Source organism: Oncorhynchus nerka, linkage group LG12 (assembly GCF_034236695.1).
Source record: "Oncorhynchus nerka isolate Pitt River linkage group LG12, Oner_Uvic_2.0, whole genome shotgun sequence".
Lineage (NCBI taxonomy): Eukaryota > Metazoa > Chordata > Actinopteri > Salmoniformes > Salmonidae > Oncorhynchus > Oncorhynchus nerka.
The window spans coordinates 82,272,164-82,293,833 of NC_088407.1; the positions used below are offsets into that span (position 1 = coordinate 82,272,164).

Consider the following 21,670-nt stretch of genomic DNA (forward strand, 5'->3'; position numbering starts at 1 on the left):
CGGCCATGACCAGTGTAGGGAGAATGGGCTTATAATAACGGCCATGACCAGTGTAGGGAGAATGGCTTATAATAACGGCCATGACCAGTGTAGGGAGAATGGGCTTATAATAATGGCCATGACCAGTGTAGGGAGAATGGGCTTATAATAACGGCCATGACCAGTGTAGGGAGAATGGGCTTATAATAACGGCCATGACCAGTGTAGGGAGAATGGGCTTATAATAACGGCCATGACCAGTGTAGGGAGAATGGGCTTATGATAACGGCCATGACCAGTGTAGGGAGAATGGGCTTATAATAACGGCCATGACCAGTGTAGGGAGAATGGCTTATAATAACGGCCATGACCAGTGTAGGGAGAATGGGCTTATAATAACGGCCATGACCAGTGTATGGAGAATGGCTTATAATAACGGCCATGACCAGTGTAGGGAGAATGGGCTTATAATAACGGCCATGACCAGTGTAGGGAGAATGGGCTTATGATAACGGCCATGACCAGTGTAGGGAGAATGGGCTTATAATAACGGCCATGACCAGTGTAGGGAGAATGGCTTATAATAAAGGCCATGACCAGTGTAGGGAGAATGGGCTTATAATAACGGCCATGACCAGTGTAGGGAGAATGGGCTTTTAATAACGGCCATGACCAGTGTAGGGAGAATGGCTTATAATAACGGCCATGACCAGTGTAGGGAGAATGGGCTTATAATAACGACCATGACCAGTGTAGGGAGAATGGGCTTATAATAACGGCCATGACCAGTGTAGGGAGAATGGGCTTATAATAACGACCATGACCAGTGTAGGGAGAATGGGCTTATAATAACGGCCATGACCAGTGTAGGGAGAATGGGCTTATAATAACGACCATGTCCAGTGTAGGGAGAATGGGCTTATAATAACGACCATGACCAGTGTAGGGAGAATGGGCTTATAATAACGGCCATGACCAGTGTAGGGAGAATGGGCTTATAATAACGGCCATGACCAGTGTATGGAGAATGGCTTATAATAACGGCCATGACCAGTGTAGGGAGAATGGGCTTATAATAACGGCCATGACCAGTGTAGGGAGAATGGGCTTATAATAACGACCATGACCAGTGTAGGGAGAATGGGCTTATAATAACGACCATGACCAGTGTAGGGAGAATGGGCTTATAATAACGACCATGACCAGTGTAGGGAGAATGGGCTTATAATAACGACCATGACCAGTGTAGGGAGAATGGGCTTATAATAACGACCATGACCAGTGTAGGGAGAATGGGCTTATAATAACGGCCATGACCAGTGTAGGGAGAATGGCTTATAATAATGGCCGGAACGGAGAAGATGGAATGACATCGAACACCTGGAAACCATGGAAACCAGGTGTTTGATGTATTTGATACCATTCCACAGATTCTGCTCCAGTCATTAACACGAGCCCATACTCCCCAATTAAGGTGCCACCAACCTCCTGTTGCCATGACATTACATCCTGTAAGTGCAGCCATTGGCTTGTACCCCATGGACTTTCTTTATGGCCTAGAGGAACAGGCTTTCTGTATACAGTACCAGGTATAAAGCTTCTTCAGGGGAAGAGATTAGGCAGGATGTATGGACGACTGAGGATACGAAGCATCAAGCTGGCTGGGTCGTACCTCAATTATCCCCCCTCTCACTCTCGTCTCCTTCCAGTCATCTGAAGTCAGAAACACAAGGAAAGTCCTCTCAGATCCGTGTAGGAGAAGGAATGGAGATAAGGAAAGGACTTTGGGGACATCACTTGAGACCAGAGGTGGGTGAATCTTACCCTGTGCCCGCAATGGCTTGTGGGGGTTCTGGATGGTGTTTTAGACTCAGCACCCCGGGGTGCATTTTCAATAGTCTAAAGCAGTGAGTGAGTGATCATGAGGGGTGGCTATATAATGAGTTCATAAAAGGTCTGAATTATCCCACATGGCAGATGTCCAGCGACTATGACAATTACTAATTACTAATCATTACTAATCATCTTTATTTTCCTGGTGGGCTCACTGCGCTTGGCAAGAGGAGTTCATTTGTGTCAGCTGAAGGGGGAGAGAGACAGGTGTTGTTCATTCCACCCGGGCCCCTGATTTACTCTTTCCTAGAAAAACACAGGGTACAAGTTTGCTTCCAATTTTGTCCACTCTTTTCGTTTGATAAGATAGCTGAGAATGAGATGAGATGTTAAATACAAAGGCAGTCAATAAAACAAGATCAAATGGTGGTTTTAGTGGTTTCATATTTTATTGAATAGGACGTATGAAAGGGCTTGCGAAAAAATAAGTAAAAAAAAAAATCAAAACTGCACATGCATTTTACTGGTATTTATTTGGTCTATCTTAATTTAATGTAGTCTAGAAATGTATTGTTTTTAATCTTTGTTACTTTTTATGATTTAATTTTTTTGTTGTTGTTATTAACCACGTTGTACTGTATTTTGTATTTTCACATACATTTCTAAAGTTCCTTGTAGGGTTGGCTACCCTTCACCGTTTCCATGCGTTATATTACCGAGAAGCGCTCTTGCCAACGAGAGGGGGTAGCACTCGGTCTGACGTCATGATCTTACAACAAGATACGCCTGGAGCTCTATCACCGAGGCGAATCATTTACGGTATAAAAAGATTTACAGCCGAGAGGGCTAACTCGTTGGAGCACACAAGCAATTACAAAGCCAGCTAGATACAACTTTTGGCACAAGCGGAGCGCAGCGCACAACCCTCGAATACGCTCCTTGAGCCCTCTTGCTTCTTTTTTTATCCCGGGTGACAATTAATTTATGTGCTCCAAATCAAGTCAGAGCGCACTCCGTTGAAATGCGAGCAGTAGCATAAAGACCTTGCACCTTCGAGAGAGGGGACAGAGACATATTTAGTGTTTGACAGTGTCAGACAGTGAGCAGGGAACAGCAGAGGAGCACTTGTCTTCGCGGCATGTTCTTGGAAAGCAGCTAAAACCGAGACGCATCATCGGTCTAGTCCGGGGACAGAAGCCTAAACAAATGGGCGCTGCCAGCGTGGACCTGCTGGTCACCCTCCAGATCCTGCCGGGTTTCTTCTCCAACTGCCTGTTCCTCGCGCTCTACGACTCGGTGGTGCTGGTGAAGCGCGTGGTGTCGTTGCTGAGCTGCCCTGGCGGCGGCGGGGGAGAGTGGCAGCGCATGCTGACCTCGGCGGGGCTCCGTTCCATATGGAACAGCTTTCTGCTGGACGCATACAAACAGGTAACGAACCATGGCATACAGTCGTATTAACAGCATTCTGCTGGACCATACAAACAGGTAACGAACCATGGCATACTGTCGTATTAACAGCATTCTGCTGGACCATACAAACAGGTAACGAACCATGGCATACTGTCGTATTAACAGCATTCTGCTGGACCATACAAACAGGTAACGAACCATGGCATACTGTCGTATTAACAGCATTCTGCTGGACCATACAAACAGGTAACGAACCATGGCATACTGTCGAGTAACGAACAATGTCATACTGTCATATTAACAGCATTCTGCTGGACCATACAAACAGGTAATGAACAATGTCATACTGTCATATAAACAGCATTCTGCTGGACCATACAAACAGGCAATGAACAATGTCATACTGTCGTATTAACAGCATTCTGCTGGACCATACAAACAGGTAATGAACAATGTCATACTGTCGTATTAACAGCATTCTGCTGGACCATACAAACAGGTAATGAACAATGTCATACTGTCGTATTAACAGCATTCTGCTGGACCATACAAACAGGTAATGAACAATGTCATACTGTCGTATTAACAGCATTCTGCTGGACCATACAAACAGGTAATGAACAATGTCATACTGTCGTATTAACAGCATTCTGCTGGACCATACAAACAGGTAATGAACAATGTCATACTGTCATATTAACAGCATTCTGCTGGACCATACAAACAGGTAATGAACAATGTCATACTGTCATATAAACAGCATTCTGCTGGACCATACAAACAGGTAATGAACAATGTCATACTGTCATATAAACAGCATTCTGCTGGACCATACAAACAGGTAATGAACAATGTATGTTAACACTGCAGGCTACACTGAGGCTAGAGTTTGTGCTTATACTGTGAGTTGTAGCAACTTGTGTGGTGGGTATAACTGTGTTCAAAAGACCCACAGGTACTGGGCAATGTTCCAATATGATAGTAATCTCTCATGGACATATTCACAGATCATTTTCCTCTTGTGTATGCAAGACTAGCGAAATAGTGTCCTCTAAAAGTTTACGAGTGGCATCACCTGGAAAAGTTGGTATGCGTCAGCATACAATTATCTCAACGGTTATAGGCATACTTCTCTGTTAACCTAACCTTTCAAAAAGCACTGTATCGTTTTTAGAATGTCAGTCCTTCATTTTAAAAGGACAGTTATACATCTGCATCACTGACTTCTTCTTATCTGGTCATCTGAGCCCATTTCCTCTCCTTTAAACGTTGAACTTTAATATCAAATTCAAAATGTAGGTTATCAGATCTAAAACGTGATGAACTTTGGTCCCCAGACAGTCAAAACCATGAGGGCCATTCACCCCTCTGTTACTCAGAAGTTCAGAGGTCTGGCTTGTCCTAAAAGTTACATTTTAACTCCAAAACCAAACAGAGACCAGTGTGTCAGTGCCAGCCAGACACCAGGCATCACACCAGGTAGACAGGTGGGTACTTACACAGATCATCTTACGTCTACAGGCATTTTGACAGATAAGAACATAGACGGAATGGATGTGAATGGCTTATAGTAGGTGAATGAAACACGTGCACGACGCTCGTCACTAAAGAATGTGGTTGGTCCTGCCTCTCCCCTCTCTGTCCCCTTGTTGGTCTAGTTTGGAGTAATTTGGTAGAGGAATCCCCTGCCTCTCCCCTCTCTGTCCCCTTGTTGGTCTAGTTTGGAGTAATTTGGTAGAGGAATCCCCTGCCTCTCCCCTCTCTGTCCCCTTGTTGGTCTAGTTTGGAGTAATTTGGTAGAGGAATCCCCTGCCTCTCCCCTCTCTGTCCCCTTGTTGGTCTAGTTTGGAGTAATTTGGTAGAGGAATCCCCTGCCTCTCCCCTCTCTGTCCCCTTGTTGGTCTAGTTTGGAGTAATTTGGTAGAGGAATCCCCTGCCTCTCCCCTCTCTGTCCCCTTGTTGGTCTAGTTTGGAGTAATTTGGTAGAGGAATCCCCTGCCTCTCCCCTCTCTGTCCCCTTGTTGGTCTAGTTTGGAGTAATTTGGTAGAGGAATCCCCTGCCTCTCCCCTCTCTGTCCCCTTGTTGGTCTAGTTTGGGGTAATTTGGTAGAGGAATCCCCTGCCTCTCCCCTCTCTGTCCCCTTGTTGGTCTAGTTTGGGGTAATTTGGTAGAGGACCCCTGCCTCTCCCCTCTCTGTCCCCTTGTTGGTCTAGTTTGGAGTAATTTGGTAGAGGACTCCCCTGCCTCTCCCCTCTCTGTCCCCTTGTTGGTCTAGTTTGGGGTAATTTGGTAGAGGAATCCCCTGCCTCTCCCCTCTCTGTCCCCTTGTTGGTCTAGTTTGGAGTAATTTGGTAGAGGACTCCCCTGCCTCTCCCCTCTCTGTCCCCTTGTTGGTCTAGTTTGGAGTAATTTGGTAGAGGAATCCCCTGCCTCTCCCCTCTCTGTCCCCTTGTTGGTCTAGTTTGGAGTAATTTGGTAGAGGAATCCCCTGCCTCTCCCCTCTCTGTCCCCTTGTTGGTCTAGTTTGGAGTAATTTGGTAGAGGACTCCCCTGCCTCTCCCCTCTCTGTCCCCTTGTTGGTCTAGTTTGGGGTAATTTGGTAGAGGACTCCCCTGCCTCTCCCCTCTCTGTCCCCTTGTTGGTCTAGTTTGGGGCAATTTGTCGTTCAGTCCTTGTCTCTGTCGTTCAGTCCCTGCTCCTGTCGTTCAGTCCCTGCCTCTGTCGTTCAGTCCCTGCTTCTGTCGTTCAGTCCCTGCCTCTGTCGTTCAGTCCCTGCTCCTGTCGTTCAGTCCCTGCCTCTGTCGTTCAGTCCCTGCTTCTGTCGTTCAGTCCCTGCCTCTGTCGTTCAGTCCCTGCTTCTTTCGTTCAGTCCCTGCCTCTGTCGTTCAGTCCCTGCCTCTGTCATTCAGTCCCTGCCTCTGTCGTTCAGTCCCTAACTCTGTCGTTCAGTCCCTGCCTCTGCCATTCAGTCCCTGCCTCTGCCGTTCAGTCCCTGCCTCTGTCGTTCAGTCCCTAACTCTGTCGTTCAGTCCCTGCCTCTGCCGTTCAGTCCCTGCCTCTGCCGTTCAGTCCCTGCCTCTGCCATTCAGTCCCTGCCTCTGCCGTTCAGTCACACACACACACACACACACACACACACACACACACACACACACACACACACACACACACACACACACACACACACACACACACACACACACACACACACACACACAGGGCTAGGTAGGTTACTTTCTAAATGTAATCTGTTACAGTTACTACATTACCTGTCCAAAATTGTAGTCGGTAACGTAATTTCCCAAACTCAGTACTAATAATTTCCTTGGGGCGGCAGCGTAGCCTAGTGCTTAGATTGTTGGACTAGTAACCTGGAAGGTTTCAAGATTGAATTCCCGAGCTGACAAGAGCCAACTCAGTTGTTTATGATCTTGTTGTCATGGAGGACTGATTGGGCTCATTGCTACCATTGCTTGCTATAGGCTTATTGTTTACGTTTTTGTTGGTGACACTTTGATATCTTGATCATTTTCAGCTGTTTAAGTCTACCAAAGAGCACAAGTTTGACCTTGTGTCCATTAGGCCTATGGAGAAAGAAAATGTATTTAGCATGAATTAGATTGAGCAATGAAAGCCCCAACTCGTAGCCTTCTTAAATAAACTCTTTGTTGACAGTATGGAGCACAATACCAGAGAGAAGTATAGAAGGGAGAAAGTCAGCAGACTTCTGTTCCACAGGGATCCACACGATGCAGCTGTTGCAGGAGCCCTGGCCACTGGTCGACAAAAACAACAATTGATAGGCAGCTTACAATTATTCAATTCAACCATTATTGGTATAAAATACACACATTTTTATTTTTTTAAATTTTTATTTCACCTTTATTTAACCAGGTAGGCCAGTTGAGAACAAGTTCTCATTTACAATTGCGACCTGGCCAAGATAAAGCGTAGCAATTCGACACATACAACAACACAGAGTTACACATGGAATAAACAAACATACAGTCAATAATACAGTAGAAAAAGTCTATATACAGTGTGTGCAAATGAGGTAGGATAAAGGAGGTAAGGTAATAAATTGGCCATAGTGGCGATGATATATATGTTTGTGAACAGCCATCCACCACAACCACAATCCGTAAGGCACAAATAGCTACATGAGAGAGCAGCAGTGTGATTCACATCAATAATAAATGATATCCAATGAAGGTGCCACCAACCACCTGTAGTGTGTATATTATTGTGTCTTGATTGACTGGCGACACCAAGCTTCTCTTTTCTTTCAGAAAGACGGTACAGCTCAAGATGACCAACCTCTCTTTATCTCTTCCTCCCTCCCCTCCTTCCTCTCCCTCCTCTCCTACACTCCTTCCCTCCTCTCCCTCCTCTCCTCCCCTCTCTCTCCCCATGTAGGTGAAACTTGGCAGTGAGGCACCCAACTCCAAAGTGGTGAAGGTTCCTGGTAGCGGTGGTAACCATGGCGTCCGGCGGAGGAGCAGTGTGACCACCACCACGGCCCGTCATCCTGGAGACGAGTGCCGCCTGCTGGACTTCGAGTCATCAGAGCGCCCTCTTGTGGTGAACTTCGGTTCGGCCACCTGACCCCCATTCATCAGCCACCTGCCCGCCTTCCGGCGGCTGGTGGAGGAGTTCTCTAACGTGGCTGACTTTCTGCTGGTCTACATCGACGAGGCGCACCCCTCAGACGGCTGGGTGGCACCCACCATGGGCCCATGCTCCTTCGAGGTTAGGAAGCACCGGTCGCTGGAGGAGAGGGTGGTGGCGGCCATGAAACTGACTGAGGCCTTTAGCCTTCCGCCTCAGTGCCAGCTGGTGGCTGACTGCATGGACAACAATGCTAACGTAGCCTACGGCGTGTCCTACGAGAGGGTGTGCATTGTGCAGAGAAGGAAGATTGCCTACCTGGGTGGGAAAGGACCCTTCTTCTACAACCTGAAGGATGTGAGGCAGTATCTGGAACAGAGATATGGCAAGAGATAGGGGGCAGACAGACAGAGAGGACGAGTTCTGTGACAACTGAATGGCTGATAAGAGAAAGACAGAATATTTATTTTCATATATAAGGAGAATAAAAGGAAGGCGAGGTGCTTTCGGAACTGATCTGTTCTGACCACGAATGACAGGCAATGCTCGGATCTGATCTGTTCTGACCACGAATGACAGGCAATGCTCGGAACAGAACATGTGACAGGTTCTAAAATTCCCAGGTTCCACAACTCTGGAACTTCCTTTCTGGAAGGAGACAAACATTCCATAAAACTTTTCACTGGAGCACAATAGAACAGAACCAATAGACTTTAGAACATGGACTGATGCTCTGCTACCTATGACAGTGAGTTGACTGAAAGAAGAAACTGAATAGGTTGACCCGTGACACGCTTTATCAATAACTTCATCCCCAGTTGCGAATAATCTAAACGTTTTCTAGTTACAGTACACATTATCTTCTAACCTGGCTCCTTTCAAAACGAAAACCAAATTACTGCACAGAGAAGAAAGCACAAGTGCCCAACTATATATATATATATATATATATACGTATATATGTGTGTATATATATATATATATATATATATATATATGCGTATATATATATAAACAATTATATTAATTTATTTCTATGGAGTTTTAAATGTAATGTTTGTTTTTACACCACGATAATATTTTGTATGTTGATGCACTTGCAACGCTTTTTATTTAAGAAAACAATCGATCATATAAGGGGTGTTACACCACTGTTTTAAACCATCTAGAGTAGACTGTTTTAAACCATCTAGAGTAGACTGTTTTAAACCATCTAGAGTAGACTGTTTTAAACCATCTAGAGTAGACTGTTTTAAACCATCTAGAGTAGACTGTTTTAAACCATCTAGAGTAGACTGTTTTAAACCATCTAGAGTAGACTGTTTTAAACCATCTAGAGTAGACTGTTTTAAACAATCTAGAGTAGACTGTTTTAAACCATCTAGAGTAGACTGTTTTAAACCATCTAGAGTAGACTGTTTTAAACCATCTAGAGTAGACTGTTTTAAACAATCTAGAGTAGGCTGTTTTAAACAATCTAGAGTAGGCTGTTTTAAACCATCTAGAGTAGACTGTTTTAAACCATCTAGAGTAGACTGTTTTAAACCATCTAGAGTAGACTGTTTTAAACCATCTAGAGTAGTAGACTGTTTTAAACCATCTAGAGTAGACTGTTTTAAACCATCTAGAGTAGACTGTTTTAAACCATCTAGAGTAGTAGACTGTTTTAAACCATCTAGAGTAGACTGTTTTAAACCATCTAGAGTAGACTGTTTTAAACAATCTAGAGTAGGCTGTTTTAAACCATCTAGAGTAGACTGTTTTAAACCATCTAGAGTAGACTGTTTTAAACAATCTAGAGTAGGCTGTTTTAAACCATCTAGAGTAGACTGTTTTAAACCATCTAGAGTAGACTGTTTTAAACCATCTAGAGTAGTAGACTGTTTTAAACCATCTAGAGTAGACTGTTTTAAACCATCTAGAGTAGACTGTTTTAAACCATCTAGAGTAGTAGACTGTTTTAAACCATCTAGAGTAGACTGTTTTAAACCATCTAGAGTAGACTGTTTTAAACAATCTAGAGTAGGCTGTTTTAAACCATCTAGAGTAGACTGTTTTAAACCATCTAGAGTAGACTGTTTTAAACAATCTAGAGTAGGCTGTTTTAAACCATCTAGAGTAGACTGTTTTAAACCATCTAGAGTAGACTGTTTTAAACCATCTAGAGTAGACTGTTTTAAACCATCTAGAGTAGACTGTTTTAAACCATCTCGACTCAGACACTTCCTAGCACATCGTTCATGTTACACCACCACCTATAAAATAGACGTTAGCTCTTTGTCCATCTCCTCCATATGGGCGTTTTAACCCAACAGACAATGAGAGAGGGAGGAAAGTAAACCCAAGAGCAAAGCACAGAATGAAGAAACAGAGGCAGTATGTGTACTGTAGTCAGCACCAAGGCTACGTCGCTAGCTAGCTAGCTGTAATCCCAGGGGCTGTTTGCTGTTGGTGATGGTTCGTGTTAGCGATGAGGCAGGGGTGAACAAAGATGTAATGGGTTGAGGGAGATAGCCATGTTTCCATAAACCTAAGGTGAGTTTTCTGAAAGCTTTATGGCTAACGTGGTACTTCATTTCTCTCAACAACCCAGACTCAAACCCCATGTAGAACATCAAACATTGATTTTGCAATTGGTGCTATCATGGTTGAGTTGTCAAGATATACAAAGTGCCACGTTAGCTATGAAGCTTCTGTGAAACTCTGAGTTCTGAGGTGTGTGGCATGAAGTGAGAAAGGCTAAGGACAGCAGGTGAGACGGGCTAAGAACAGGTGGTGTCTAGATGACTTAAGAAGGTGTTTCAAAAGGGGTGTGTGTCAGTTTTATGGTGTGACTGAAGAGGTTTTTAGTTGATCACACAGACGGTTGTCCATGGTAAAACAGACATACAGACAGTTGGTTTGGGTCGAGACGGGGCTGGTGTGAGAATGAAAACCACTGACTAAAGGGTAACTGACTCAGTCTTTGGTCGGATGACAGACCTCACTTCCTTGACGTAGACTCAAACCAACATGTCTGAACATCATCAAACCAACTAACATTCGCACACAATGTCTCTCTCTAGGAGAGGTCCATCAACTAATATTCGTTTTCTTTATCCATTTGTGTAGAGCTGTGTTTAATAAACTCCAGAGGAGAGGAGTGAAGGAAAGACAAATAAAGATGAATTTACTACTCTGTGATTTGTGATTTCTGTCTGTGTGTCTGTCCTGATGGGGCCAGATAACCACGAGGGAGAGAGAGAGAGAGTAGAGAGGGAACAAAAGAAAGAGAGAGGCCGAAAGAGAGAGAGAGAGAGAGAGAGAGAGAGAGAGAGGGAACAAAAGAAAGAGAGAGAACGAAAGAGACAGAGACAGAGAGAGAGAGAGAGAGAGTAGAGAGGGAACAAAAGAAAGAGAGAGAACGAAAGAGACAGAGACAGAGAGAGAGAGACTGAAAGAAGGAAATAACTGTTCAGGGAGTTCAAACTGAAGCATTCTTTCTATACATGTGTGAGTGCTTGTGCCTATGAACAGCTCTCCTTGAAAAAAAAAAAACCCTAACACATACAATAGGTGAAATGACTCCTATTATACGACAGCTTTGGACACGCTCTCTATGATAGATTATAACATATGTCTGTAGGGTTGTAGGGGCTGTAGGGTTCAAATGAAGCCGAGACTCCTGGCTGAACTTGTGCTCCAGTGAACCTGCCAACTACTGCACAGAATAGTACTTCCCGCCAGGGAGGGAAGGGAAAGAGGTAGGAAGGAGGGAGGGGTGTGGCGGAGGAGGAGCATGGGGAGGTTATTTTATAGGGAAAGGCAGAGATGTAGAGGAGGCTATGAGGAGAGGTAAAGTGTGAGGAAGGGAGGGGGGGAATGGGAGGATAAGGTGAGGGAGAATGGAGCGATTGGAGGATGAGAAGTAGAGAAAGAAGCAGAGGAAGGATGTTTTCAGCTGGTCCATTGCTTTAGTGTGAAATAGGACCTGATGATGTGGTAGTCTGGATAAGGGCCCTCAGAGCGGTACACGGTGAATGTAGAGCAATTTAACATTATTCACTAACTATCTCCGCCTCGGAAAGTCCCAGCACTGCCAGGGTGTGTGTGTGTGTGTGTGTGTGTGTGTGTGTGTGTGTGTGTGTGTGTGTGTGTGTGTGTGTGTGTGTGTGTGTGTGTGTGTGTGTGTGTGTGTGTGTGTGTGTGTGTGTGTGTGTGTGTGTGTGTGTGTGTGTGTGTGTGTGTGTGAGTACTGATTTCGGGGAATAGAGGGTGAGGATGCTTGAAACGAAAAGGGGGCAATTAGTTCTGTAGGTTTATACAAGAGACCCAGACAGACCAATGATAATAAGAGAGGGAGGGGGGAGAGAGTGGGAGAGAGAGAGAGAGATTGAGAGGGCAAGAGAGCGAGATTGAGAGAGATGGAGAGAGAGAGATTGAAAAGAGAGAGAGAGAGAGAGAGAGAGAGAGAGAGAGAGATTGAGATGGGGGTAGAGGAAGCTCTCTAAGAAATGGGATCGAGTGGTAAACAGGATCTGGACAGAGTCATAAGCAGCACGTCATTAAAATACTAAAAGTAATTTTGTCACGTTCTGACCTTTATTTCCTTTGTTTTGTCATTATATAGTATGGTCAGGGCGTGAGTTGGGGTGGGCAGTCTATGTTTGTTTTTCTATGATTTGGGTATTTCTATGTTTCGGCCTAGTATGGTTGTCAATCAGAGGCAGGTGTCATTAGTTGTCTCTGATTGAGAATCATACTTAGGTAGCCTGGGTTTCACTGTGTGTTTGTGGGTGATTGTCTATGTTGATTGCTTGTTTCAGCACAGTTCTCATTAGCTTCACAGTTGTTATTTTGTTTATTGTTTTTGTATAGGGTTTCAGTGTTCAGTGTTTTCTTTATTAAAATGAATGATGAACACATACCACACCGCATTTTGGTCCTCCGATCCATCTCGCCTCTCCTCTTCAGATGAAGAGGAGGACGACCGTGACACATTTAAAAAATAATAATTGAATACTAAAAGTCTTGTCTTAAAATTGATATCTATCTAGCCTTTAAATTGTTTTAAATCCTCCAGATTCGAGAAGAAAGACAACGAGTTGAACAATCAGTTAGCCTTAATTCAGCATCCTGCCTACAGCACGCTGCAATGCTATTTTCCCGATTCTTGACTTTTTTTTCTTTTTCCTGGGTGACTAAGCCCTACATTGATTTAGTCACCTTCATTTTGATAATCCTATATCTGTAAAAACTCCAATACGTTTTGAACAGATTATGAGGCATGAGGTTAGGAGCATTTGTTTGAGAGGATTACCAACACAATTAATTATTTTACCCATTGGTCAAAATAAGCGTTTTTTGATTGGACACCATAAGTATTTACATATTCCTGCTACCAGTCACTTTTCAGCCCTGTTTATATGTATATATTACCACTAGTTGTCACGTCCTGACCATAGAAAGCCTTTATTTTCTATGGTAGAGAAGGTCAGGGCGTGACTAGGGGTAAGTCTAGTTTATATTTTCTATGCTAACCAGAAGTGAGCCAGAAGGTAAGCAGAAGCTAGCCAGTTTACTGGCTAACGTTAGTATTCAGCTAACCACGGTTTGTGGTCATCAGCTATCCTTTAGCTCGAAAAGCTATCGCCGGTAGAAATCCGGGGATATGGAGAGAAAATAGGTCTGGTATGCTCTGGTCTGAGTCGCGTTGTACAAACCTGGCGATAGCTTTTCGACCTAAAGGATAGCTGATGACCACCTACCGTGGTTAGCTGAATACTAATGAAACACATCTTTCAAAATGAAACACAGCTGGCCAACGTTAGTAATGAAACACAACAATCAAAATCATGTTCTCCCTGCTCAAAATGAAACTCTGCTTACAAATGAGACACACATCAAATTAATCTAACTTAGTGACAACCATTTACATTTACATTTAAGTCATTTAGCAGACGCTCTTATCCAGAGCGACTTACAAATTGGTGCATTCACCTTATGACCTCCAGTGGAACAGTAGTGCATCTAAATCTTTTCAGGGGGAGGGGGGGTGAGAGGGATTACTTTATCCTATCCTAGGTATTCCTTAAAGAGGTGGGGTTTCAGGTGTCTCCGGAAGGTGGTGATTGACTCCGCTGTCCTGGCGTCGTGAGGGAGTTTGTTCCACCATTGGGGGGCCAGAGCAGCGAACAGTTTTGACTGGGCTGAGCGGGAACTGTACTTCCTCAGTGGTAGGGAGGCGAGCAGGCCAGAGGTGGATGAACGCAGTGCCCTTGTTTGGGTGTAGGGCCTGATCAGAGCCTGGAGGTACTGAGGTGCCGTTCCCCTCACAGCTCCGTAGGCAAGCACCATGGTCTTGTAGCGGATGCGAGCTTCAACTGGAAGCCAGTGGAGGGAGCGGAGGAGCGGGGTGACGTGAGAGAACTTGGGAAGGTTGAACACCAGACGGGCTGCGGCGTTCTGGATGAGTTGTAGGGGTTTAATGGCACAGGCAGGGAGCCCAGCCAACAGCGAGTTGCAGTAATCCAGACGGGAGATGACAAGTGCCTGGATTAGGACCTGCGCCGCTTCCTGTGTGAGGCAGGGTCGTACTCTGCGGATGTTGTAGAGCATGAACCTACAGGAACGGGCCACCGCCTTGATGTTAGTTGAGAACGACAGGGTGTTGTCCAGGATCACGCCAAGGTTCTTAGCGCTCTGGGAGGAGGACACAATGGAGTTGTCAACCGTGATGGCGAGATCATGGAACGGGCAGTCCTTCCCCGGGAGGAAGAGCAGCTCCGTCTTGCCGAGGTTCAGCTTGAGGTGGTGATCCGTCATCCACACGGATATGTCTGCCAGACATGCAGAGATGCGATTCGCCACCTGGTCATCAGAAGGGGGAAAGGAGAAGATTAATTGTGTATCGTCTGCATAGCAATGATAGGAGAGACCATGTGAGGTTATGACAGAGCCAAGTGACTTGGTGTATAGCGAGAATAGGAGAGGGCCTAGAACAGAGCCCTGGGGGACACCAGTGGTGAGAGCACGTGGTGTGGAGACGGATTCTCGCCACGCCACCTGGTAGGAGCGACCTGTCAGGTAGGACGCAATCCAAGCGTGGGCCGCGCCGGAGATGCCCAACTCGGAGAGGGTGGAGAGGAGGATCTGATGGTTCACAGTATCGAAGGCAGCCGATAGGTCTAGAAGGATGAGAGCAGAGGAGAGAGAGTTAGCTTTAGCAGTGCGGAGCGCCTCCGTGATACAGAGAAGAGCAGTCTCAGTTGAATGACTAGTCTTGAAACCTGACTGATTTGGATCAAGAAGGTCATTCTGAGAGAGATAGCGGGAGAGCTGGCCAAGGACGGCACGTTCAAGAGTTTTGGAGAGAAAAGAAAGAAGGGATACTGGTCTGTAGTTGTTGACATCGGAGGGATCGAGTGTAGGTTTTTTCAGAAGGGGTGCAACTCTCGCTCTCTTGAAGACGGAAGGGACGTAGCCAGCAGTCAGGGATGAGTTGATGAGCGAGGTGAGGTAAGGGAGGAGGTCTCCGGAAATGGTCTGGAGAAGAGAGGAGGGGATAGGGTCAAGCGGGCAGGTTGTAGGGCGGCCGGCCGTCACAAGACGCGAGATTTCATCTGGAGAGAGAGGGGAGAAAGAGGTCAGAGCACAGGGTAGGGCAGTGTGAGCAGAACCAGCGGTGTCGTTTGACTTAGCAAACGAGGATCGGATGTCGTCGACCTTCTTTTCAAAATGGTTGACGAAGTCATCTGCAGAGAGGGAGGAGGGGGGGGGGGAGGAGGATTCAGGAGGGAGGAGAAGGTTGCAAAGAGCTTCCTAGGGTTAGAGGCAGATGCTTGGAACCGAGATCAAACCAATGTGACATATTCAAAACACCTGCTTTTCCCCCTGGTGCTGGAGGGGCCAGGCTGCCCTGCATTACGCACTCGTGCCACCATCATTTACGTACTCCTGCCACGATCATTTATGCACTCCTGCCACCATCATTTATGTACTCCTGCCACGATCATTTATGCACTCCTGCCACCATCATTTACGCACTCCTGCCACCATCATTTATGCACACCTGCCACCATCATTTACACACTCCTGCCACCATCATTTATGCACACCAGCCACCATCATTTACACACTCCTGCCACCATCATTTATGCACACCTGCCACCATAATTTACGCACACCTGCCACCATCATTTACACACTCCTGCCACCATCATTTATGCACACCTGCCACCATCATTTACACACTCCTGCTACCATCATTTACATACTCCTGCCACCATCATTTATGCACACCTGCCACCATCATTTACGCACACCTGCCACCATCATTTACGCACGCCTGCCACCATCATTTACGCACTCCTGCCACCATCATTTATGCACTCCTGCCACCATCATTTATGCACTCCTGCCACCATCATTTATGCACGCCTGCCACCATCATTTACACACTCCTGCCACCATCATTTATGCACGCCTGCCACCATCATTTACACACTCCTGCCACCATCATTTATGCACACCTGCCACCATCATTTACACAATCCTGCCACCATAATTTTTGCACACCTGCCACCATAATTTATGCACACCTGCCACCATAATTTACGCACTCCTGCCACCATCATTTATGCACGCCTGCCACCATCATTTACACACTCCTGCCACCATCATTTATGCACACCTGCCACCATCATTTACAAACTCCTGCCACCATAATTTATGCACACCTGCCACCATAATTTATGCACACCTGCCACCATAATTTACGCACACCTGCCACCATCATTTACACACTCCTGCCACCATAATTTACATACTCCTGCCACCATCATTTATGCACACCTGCCACCATCATTTACACACACCTGCCACCATCATTTATGTACACCTGCCACCATCATTTATGCACACCTGCCACCATCATTTACGCACTCCTGCCACCATCACTTACACACACCTGCCACCATCATTTATGTACACCTGCCACCATCATTTATGCACACCTGCCACCATCATTTACGCACTCCTGCCACCATCAGTTACACACTCCTGCCACCATCATTTACATACTCCTGCCACCATCATTTACGCACACCTGCCACCATCATTTACGCACACCTGCCACCATCATTTACGCACACCTGCCACCATCATTTACACACACCTGCCACCATCATTTACGTACTCCTGCCACCATCATTTACGTACTCCTGCCACCATCATTTACGTACTCCTGCCACCATCATTTACACACTCCTGCCACCATCATTTACACACTCCTGCCACCATCATTTATGCATGCCTGCCAGCATCATTTACGCACTCCTGCCACCATCATTTATGCACACCTGCCACCATCATTTACACACTCCTGCCACCATCATTTATGCACGCCTGCCACCATCATTTATGCACACCTGCCACCATCATTTACACACTCCTGCCATCATAATTTATGCACACCTGCCACCATAATTTGTGTACACCCGCCACCATAATTTACGCACACCTGCCACCATCATTTACACACTCCTGCCACCATCATTTACATACTCCTGCCACCATAATTTATGCACACCTGCCACCATCATTTACACACTCCTGCCACCATCATTTACATACTCCTGCCACCATCATTTATGTACACCTGCCACCATCATTTACATACTCCTGCCACCAAAATTTATGCACACCTGCCACCATAATTTGTGTACACCCGCCACCATAATTTACGCACACCTGCCACCATCATTTACACACTCCTGCCACCATCATTTACATACTCCTGCCACCATCATTTATGCACACCTGCCACCATCATTTACACACTCCTGCCACCATCATTTACATACTCCTGCCACCATCATTTATGTACACCTGCCACCATCATTTACGCACTCCTGCCACCATCATTTATGCACACCTGCCACCATCATTTACGCACTCCTGCCACCATCATTTATGCACACCTGCTACCATCATTTACACACGCCTGCCACCATCATTTATGTACACCTGCCACCATCATTTACGCACTCCTGCCACCATCACTTACACACACCTGCCACCATCATTTACACACGCCTGCCACCATCATTTACGTACACCTGCCACCATCATTTACGTACTCCTGCCACCATCATTTACGTACTCCTGCCACCATCATTTATGCACTCCTGCCACCATGATTTATGCACGCCTGCCACCATCATTTACGCACTTCTGCCACCATCATTTATGCACACCTGCCACCATCATTTACGCACTCCTGCCACCATCATTTATGCACACCTGCCACCATCATTTACACAATCCTGCCACCATCATTTATGCACACCTGCCACCATCATTTACACACTCCTGCCACCATCATTTACACACACCTGCCACCATCATTTACACACACCTGCCACCATCATTTACGTACACCTGCCACCATCATTTATGCACACCTGCCACCATCATTTACGCACTCCTGTCACCATCATTTACACACACCTGCCACCATCATTTACACACACCTGCCACCATCATTTATGCACGCCTGGCACCATCATTTATGCACACCTGCCACCATCATTTACGCAAACCTGCCACCATCATTTACACACTCCTGCCACCATCATTTACGCACACCTGCCACTATCATTTACGCACTCCTGCCACCATCATTTAGGCACTCCTGCCACCATCATTTACGCACACCTGCCACCATCATTTACGCACTCCTGCCACCATCATTTACGCACTCCTGCCACCATCATTTACGTACACCTGCCACCATCATTTATGCACTCCTGCCACCATCATTTACGCACTCCTGCCACCATCATTTACGTACTCCTGCCACCATCATTTACGTACTCCTGCCACCATCATTTACGCACTCCTGCCACCATCATTTATGCACTCCTGCCACTATCATTTACACACACCTGCCACCATCATTTATGCACTCCTGCCACCATCATTTACGTACTCCTGCCACCATCATTTACGTACTCCTGCCACCATCATTTACGTACTCCTGCCACCATCATTTATGCACTCCTGCCACCATCATTTATGCACGCCTGCCACCATCATTTATGCACGCCTGCCACCATCATTCACGCACTCCTGCCACCATCATTTATGCACACCTGCCACCATCATTTACACACACCTGCCACCATCATTTATGCACGCCTGGCACCATCATTTATGCACACCTGCCACCATCATTTACGCAAACCTGCCACCATCATTTACACACTCCTGCCACCATCATTTACGCACTCCTGCCACCATCATTTATGCACACCTGCCACCATCATTTACACACGCCTGCCAGCATCATTTATGTACACCTGCCACCATCATTTACGCACTCCTGCCACCATCACTTACACACACCTGCCACCATCATTTACACACACCTGCCACCATCATTTACGTACTCCTGCCACCATCATTTTTACGTACTCCTGCCACCATCATTTACGTACTCCTGCCACCATCATTTATGCACTCCTGCCACCATCATTTATGCACGCCTGCCACCATCATTTATGCACGCCTGCCACCATCATTCACGCACTCCTGCCACCATCATTTATGCACACCTGCCACCATCATTTACACACTCCTGCCACCATGATTTATGCACGCCTGCCACCATCATTTACGCACCTCTGCCACCATCATTTATGCACACCTGCCACCATCATTTACGCACTCCTGCCACCATCATTTATGCACACCTGCCACCATCATTTACACACTCCTGCCACCATAATTTATGCACACCTGCCACCATAATTTATGCACACCTGCCACCATAATTTACACACACCTGCCACCATCATTTATGCACTCTGCCACCATCATTTACACAATCCTGCCACCATCATTTATGCACACCTGCCACCATCATTTACACACTCCTGCCACCATCATTTACACACACCTGCCACCATCATTTATGCACTCCTGCCACCATCATTTACGTACTCCTGCCACCATCATTTACGTACTCCTGCCACCATAATTTACATACTCCTGCCACCATCATTTATGCACACCTGCCACCATCATTTACACACACCTGCCACCATCATTTATGTACACCTGCCACCATCATTTACACACTCCTGCCACCATCATTTACGCACACCTGCCACCATCATTTACATACTCCTGCCACCATCATTTACGCACACCTGCCACTATCATTTACGCACTCCTGCCACCATCATTTAGGCACTCCTGCCACCATCATTTACGCACACCTGCCACCATCATTTATGCACTCCTGCCACCATCATTTAGGCACTCCTGCCACCATCATTTACGTACTCCTGCCACCATCATTTACGTACTCCTGCCACCATCATTTACGCACTCCTGCCACCATCATTTATGCACTCCTGCCACTATCATTTACACACACCTGCCACCATCATTTATGCACTCCTGCCACCATCATTTACGTACTCCTGCCACCATCATTTACGTACTCCTGCCACCATCATTTACGTACTCCTGCCACCATCATTTACGTACTCCTGCCACCATCATTTATGCACTCCTGCCACCATCATTTATGCACGCCTGCCACCATCATTTATGCACACCTGCCACCATCATTTATGCACGCCTGCCACCATCATTTACGCACACCTGCCACCATCATTTACACACTCCTGCCACCATCATTTATGCACACCTGCCACCATCATTTCTGCACACCTGCCACCATAATTTACGCACACCTGCCACCATCATTTACATACTCCTGCCACCGTCATTTATGTACACCTGCCACCATCATTTACACACACCTGCCAACATCATTTATGTACACCTGCCACCATCATTTATGCACACCTGCCACCATCATTTACACACACCTGCCACCATCATTTACGCACTCTTGCCACCATCATTTACACAATCCTGCCACCATCATTTACGCACACCTGCCACCATCATTTACGCACGCCTGCCACCATCATTTACGCACTCCTGCCACCATCATTTATGCACTCCTGCCACCATCATTTATGCACTCCTGCCACCATCATTTATGCACGCCTGCCACCATCATTTACACACTCCTGCCACCATCATTTATGCACGCCTGCCACCATCATTTACACACTCCTGCCACCATCATTTATGCACACCTGCCACCATAATTTATGCACACCTGCCACCATAATTTACACACACCTGCCACCATCATTTATGCACTCTGCCACCATCATTTACACAATCCTGCCACCATCATTTATGCACACCTGCCACCATCATTTACACACTCCTGCCACCATCATTTACAAACACCTGCCACCATCATTTATGCACTCCTGCCACCATCATTTACGTACTCCTGCCACCATCATTTACGTACTCCTGCCACCATAATTTACATACTCCTGCCACCATCATTTATGCACACCTGCCACCATCATTTACACACACCTGCCACCATCATTTATGTACACCTGCCACCATCATTTACACACTCCTGCCACCATCATTTACGCACACCTGCCACCATCATTTACATACTCCTGCCACCATCATTTACGCACACCTGCCACTATCATTTACGCACTCCTGCCACCATCATTTAGGCACTCCTGCCACCATCATTTATGCACTCCTGCCACCATCATTTAGGCACTCCTGCCACCATCATTTACGTACTCCTGCCACCATCATTTACGTACTCCTGCCACCATCATTTACGCACTCCTGCCACCATCATTTATGCACTCCTGCCACTATCATTTACACACACCTGCCACCATCATTTATGCACTCCTGCCACCATCATTTATGCACGCCTGCCACCATCATTTA

The 21,670-nt window shown here is 46.2% G+C and overlaps 1 pseudogene; it reads left to right on the plus strand.

Annotated features, from left to right (window-relative positions):
- Positions 1 to 2,605: 2,605 nt before the first annotated feature.
- On the plus strand, positions 2,606 to 9,095 carry LOC115118391 (type II iodothyronine deiodinase-like; annotated as a pseudogene).
- Positions 9,096 to 21,670: the final 12,575 nt, after the last annotated feature.